The sequence below is a fragment of the Cryptotermes secundus genome, unplaced genomic scaffold (genome assembly GCF_002891405.2).
Source record: "Cryptotermes secundus unplaced genomic scaffold, Csec_1.0 scaffold514, whole genome shotgun sequence".
NCBI lineage: Eukaryota > Metazoa > Arthropoda > Insecta > Blattodea > Kalotermitidae > Cryptotermes > Cryptotermes secundus.
The window spans coordinates 1,717,158-1,723,386 of NW_019739218.1; the positions used below are offsets into that span (position 1 = coordinate 1,717,158).

Below are 6,229 nucleotides of genomic sequence, written 5' to 3' on the forward strand. Positions count from 1 at the left end.
TTTCACAAGTCCCTGAAAACCAGCAGCATAAAATTCTTTGGGCTGCTGTCAGAACCAGGCGGTGATTTCCCTTTCTACAGCTTCATCATCGGGAAAATATTCAGCCGAAAGATGCTGTTTAAGAGGGCAGAACAAATGGAAGTCGAATGGAGGAAGGTCAGGGCTATACAGAGGATGTTCGAGGACTTCCCACTTGAAATTTCGTCACCATACTGCCAACAAGACAAATGACACTATGAAATTTTAAGTGGGAAGTCCTCAAGCATCCTCCGTATAGCTCCAACCTTGCTCCAAGTGGCTTCCATTTGTTTGGCCATCTTGAACATCATCTTTCAGCTGAATATTTTCCTGACGATGAAGCTGTAGAAATGGAAGTCACCTCCTGGTTCCGAAAGCAGCCCAAAGAATTTTATGCTGCTGGTTTCCTGGGGCTTGTGAAACGATGCGACAAGTGCCTCAATGTACAGGGAGATTATGTTGAGAAATAAAGGTATTTTTTAAATCAGTACTCTTATTTGTTCAAGTTCTTTATCCATTTGTAACTTACTTATTGACTTACCTACGTATATGAGAAAATAAAATGAGAATGAGAAGAAAAAACATGTTGTTATATCTCAAGTGACATAATCAGTTACTCCCATACACTAGTTTATGTTTGTGTCAGCTACCAAACAATGACTGAACCAAGCCCTGTGAACAGGCAAACCTTTTAATTTTCCTCCATGAATGGACACATTCCCTGAAGAAGTTCAGTGATGTGATCAAATACCCTGTCGAAGACCACATAATTTTATGAAACCAACAGATCGGGATGCAATTTTTAAATATACAAACAAATTAAATATCCTGATGAAGTGTGAAAAGAAATACCTAGAAGCAAACGCTTCATGTAATGGAAACCTCACAGAAAATGAAAACATTGTGAAGGTTAGCTCAGTCAGGAGTGAAAATGATTACTTATAATGTACTTCAGTTCTGCAATGACAAAAATAACACAGGGATTAATATTCTTGTGGAAAGAGAAATTGCAAGGGAAGTAAAATCAACTGGAAAAAAATGAATAGAATGGTGAAATAAATAGACTTTGAAAATGCTGTTAAAGCATGGAGCATGTTTCAACGCCATACTTTTTTGATAGTGAGAAATAAAATTTATTCACCGGTTCTGAAAACTGCATTATGCATATTAAAGTTTTAGAATACTATGGGCTAAATACATAAATTCCCACTTTCCTCAGACCTGACCTCCACCTACAAGATGAAAATTAGTTTCAGGGATGACAAGTATGTTTTTTTTTTTTTTCAGAAAAGAGTGAAGGCCATGAGGTTCAGTTTTAAGAAATATAAAAGAGACATCTCTTTTAAGTGGAAGACAGCATCACTTGCTATGTGACAAAAAAAACTCTGTGCCTTTAGTCTGCAAGCTAACTATACCAACCAAGCAACCACCTCTTGTCGGCAAAGTTAGAGCCAGCCTCTGTGGTCTAGTGGTCAGACTTCCTGGCTACAGATCCAGAGGTCTGGGGACGATTCCTGGCACTGCCAGATTTTCTAAGAAGTAGTGGGTCTGGAACAGGGTCCACCAACCTCATGAGGATAATTTAAGAGCTATTTCAAGAAAATAGCAGCTGAGGTTTAGAAAACCGAAATTAACAGCCATGGGGATTCGTTGCACTGACCATGCGACACCCTCTTTCCACTAAAGTTGGCTCGCAACATGACATACTTGGGAAATATACAAAATAATGAGAAACAGCATTAATCATCCTACTATCAATGCACTGAAGTCTTGGTACAGACAGCAATGTTAAAAAACTTCAGAAATAACTTCAATACTGGGGATGTGTGGACTGAAACTCAGTGATCCCCTTCCATTGGATAGCATAACACTCTTCACTCTCACTCCTACTCCCACTGCTGAACTTTGGTCCATTCCCATTGGTCAGAACCATGCTCCACATCCCCCACTGCTATTTCCACTGCAGGACAGATCAAGCCAAATCCTTCTCATTCACCATAAAGTCAGTGCCTACAATGTCCACCAAAATACTGGACTAATTTCACTACACAAAGTAGCAACCCCAAAAGCTGAAGTAACACATTTATGATTTGCTGTTACAGATGGAACAAACCCTGTATATGTTACCTCACTTTTTAAGATATTTATTTGAGGTTAAAGCTGTGTACCTCCTGTGTATTTTTGGGATAGTAACATTGCTCTCAGGCTCTTCTGAGTGGTATCACTGGAAGCTTTCTGAACACCCGACCAGTACCCTATCATTTTAACAGTTAAACTACTGTAAAAATCAAATTACTACTAATATCCGTGATGTTCAGTTACATCCATAGCACTACATGTGGTGTGCCCATCTGTTTCCAGATAATGCAATTTTGCAAACAGCTACATCATCAACACACTGCAGGTGAGCTCTATTTGCATTACATTGTGGACTGATTAGCATGTTTTACATGTGACTGTGTGTTCACTGTCAACAACGACCTATGGACACAGGGTGATCTTCAAGCTATTCATAAACATGGGTACCAAGACCACTTCCGCTGCATCAGTGTTTAACCTGGAATTGTTGGGAACACTGTTATTGGTGCCTATCTGCTACCTAACAGGCTGACTGTTCAACAATACTGTGGTTTTCTGAGACTTGTTCTACTACTTGAAGCTGTGCCTCTAGCCAAGAGTGTCCTTAGATGTGACACCATGCAGTTTTATAGAGGCGTAACAATACCATGGAGGAACCTGTTATCTCCATCTTCAAGGAAAATAAGTTACTGATATGAAGGACGTCCTCCATTCCTAGAACTTCCACATACCATGCTCCATATGATGTCAATATTCAGAATATTTTAATTTTAATCTCCATGTAAGTAAAAGCTATTTCAGTGCCCATTTAGACAAACTATGGTTAGCTGTTGCTACCAATGGTGCTTCCTATGGTGAGGAAGAAAGCGAGATTTGCAATTCATCACCATGCCACTTAGAAATGGAGAGCAACAGGCCTGTTACAAATCCCAGATCGTGGGAAGATGAAAAAGCCTATATCTACAAATTAAAACTAATTTATATTCCCCTGTGCATAATTCTCCTCACTGATGTATAACATAATTATGTTTCTTCCATAAGATTCTAATAAATTAATAATTAAAGATAATTAATTTGATGAAACTTTAAAAACTTCTTAATAACAATACCACCATCAACAATTACTCCCCTTTTTAGATTACCAAACTCCTACTCATTACACATACATTTTCCACCAGCATACACAAAAGACTGCAATTCAATTCAATTTATTTTTGTTCATCAGACCTAGATTTGGCGATGGCGCCTCCAGATATAGAACACGTCAAAGCCCAAGTTACTATAAGATTAATCGAGAGGACATAATCATAAAGATATTACAACATATTTATAACCACTGTTGCAATAACTATTGATACAATGTTATAATTAAATACAACATGCATATAACACTTGCATTGCAACTTATTATCATAATAAAATACATATTAACATTGTCTATAATAGAGAAAAAGCATATCTAAAGAATTATAGGTATCCTACAATATAAGTTTTAAAAATGACTACTGTTGTTTTATTTAGCTGTAATTAAGACAATCATCCCTTGTTTTCCATTCATAATACTCATCTAAAGAATAAAAAGAGCCCACCTGCAAACAATTTTTAAGGGAATATTTGAATTTATTTACATCTTGTGATAAATTTTTTATAATTTATAAGTTGGATAATGTAGTTCGAATCTTTATCTCATATAAATGTTATGAATATCTGAATTTGCTACATACTTGCCCATGTTTTTAACTATGAAGGCCGATATTGAAAATATATACTGTGAATAAAATGGAAGAATGTTTAATTTTTTAAATAGAGGCCGACAAGTGTCACTATTTCCTGCTTTCATTATTACCCTAATTATTCTTTTTTGAATTTTAAATATTTGGGTACTATATGTTGAATTTCCCCAGAATATTATGCCATATGACATTATAGAATGAACNTTTAAGCTTATTAGTGCATTTGGATTTGTTAAAAACTGGACACAACTCGTTTTATTTAGATTCAAAATTAGCGAGTTTATAGAGAACTATTTATTGATTGATTCAAGAGTTTCTTTTAGGGCGATTTCAAGTTCTTTAAGATTTGACTTGCAGCACAGTATGCTGGTGTCATCAGCAAATAAAATTGATTTTGATTCTTTATTTATTATATTTGGCAAATCATTTTTATATATCAAAAAGAGCAATGGCCCCAGAACGGAGCCCTGAGGGACACCCTATTATACACTTTGCCACTTCAAAATATGATTTGTAATATTGCTACTTAGTACTGTTCTTTGCTGTCTATCCCTCAAATAAGTTTTAAATAACTTTCCTGCTATACCATTAAAACCATAAACTCTAGCTTAGCAAGAAGTATTGTGTGATTTACACAATCAAATGCTTTGGTCAGGTCGCAGAACAGGCCTCCCACAACAAGTTTATTATTTGTTGCTGTTAGACTAGTATTTATTAAGTCATAAATGGCTGATTCAGCGGACAATTTAGTTCAAAAACCATGTAGTTCATGTGCCAATATATTATTAGTGTCTAGATGATGTTGAAATGATTCTTTCAAAAATCTTAGAGAAAGATGTCAGTAAAGATATCGGCCTATAATTTGCTATATCAGTTCTATCACCTTCTTTAAAAATAGGATTTATTTGAGAATATTTTAAACTTGAGGGGAAGACACCAAGACTAAACAGTGCAAATTTTATATATTATACACTGAAGTGAAATGTGTAAATACAGAATGGTTAATGCTGCTTTTGTGAATGTTCAGAATCACCCAATATTCAGATTACCACAAAACAATTCTGATCTTAACATCAGCCACATCATAACAAGATTTTAAGAACAAAACAACACCAATGACAGACTACGTGATTTTAATACGTTAGAATTGTTTGCCTATGTTTTCTTGAATAAACAAAACGTTTCAAAAGTATGACAAAACGGATGGGGAAGAAATCAAATATTATGCCAATTACACTAAACCACCTCAGTTTTAATTCACGGTCGTAAAAGCATCTCTATTTCTGTGTATCCCAGAAAATCAATGTCGTTTAAAACTTCTGAAAGGCTTGCGCCTTTGTTAATGATAAATTCTACGGGGCCTACTCTGCAACAACAAAAAAATCCAGGCGCCGATGCAATTAAAGACCTTGATGGATCAAAGCAAGCGTCGGCTTTCAACTAAACTGAAAAATGCATGCTAATACACCACAACGTACACTTTTATTCATACAACACGATTCAGACTTACTTCTCTTGCATTATAAATATCAAATGTCAATAAGGTTGAACAGGTTGCCACAGTAATCTACAATTTACTTTACAAACACAACGCACGCTATCGCAAAAAGTATCACCATTTTCGCCACCGTTCGTGACTACCAATAAAGCAGAATTACTTTTATCCCTCACATGAACCGGCCAGAGATCATAAAGGCGGTACCACGGATCTGTGATACCTACGAACTACGATCGACCATGGAGGTCTCCCATCTGGCTTTTACATCAAATAACGCGGCAAAACAAAGACAGGCATGTCCCTAATTTCTCGTCGTACTGCAATGCGATAACAACGCACGAGCGTGACGAACCCAGGCAATAAACATGACTCAAGCATCAGCAGGAGCGGCCAACCCACGGAAACTGTTCATTAATTTTGGGCAACATGGTCGCGGTGACGTCCTCTGACATTACTCCTGCCATCTCTACGCAGACGCCCCCTAACTAAATGAGAAATGGCCACAAACAACATGACCAATAAAATAGTATGCTACTATACCATCCTATAAGTTCTCCCCTTCCCCCCCCCCCAAAAACCACTAGTTCACATGAATAGCAATAAATAATTTTGCAAACATACCTCTTGTGCTGCAGAGATTCTTACTCCGTTGTTCTTTTTTACTTTTTCTGAATGGGGTTCAATATCACTTCACTCATATCCATTCCAAAGGATATCAGTGAAGCGATATTGGACCCAGTTAAAAAAAAAAAAGAAACACAAGGAGTAAGAACGCCTGCAGCACAAGGGGTCAGGGTTGCAAAATCAGAAAGTTTCTCACCAGTGCCTGTAAAGTCATAACATCTCCTTACCCAAATGCATTGGACATTGTGAACTGCAGCATACAAAACATTGAATACTT

General features: G+C 36.7%; 1 protein-coding gene across 8 annotated transcripts in view; it reads right to left on the reverse strand.

The window, feature by feature from the left end:
• LOC111871718 (YLP motif-containing protein 1) overlaps positions 1-5,606 on the reverse strand; it is a 120,207-nt gene extending 114,601 nt beyond the window's left edge. For 5 of the 8 annotated variants that reach the window (XM_023865003.2, XM_023865002.2, XM_023865005.2 and 2 more), the window contains exon 1: positions 5,341-5,602. The gene's annotated coding sequence lies outside the window, so the exon portion shown is untranslated. Of the gene's footprint in view, positions 1-5,340 lie in introns of all 8 variants that reach the window. The other 3 variants (XM_023865010.2, XM_023865009.2, XM_023865006.2) reach the window with 2 other exon arrangements.
• Between the last annotated feature and the right edge of the window lie 623 nt (positions 5,607-6,229).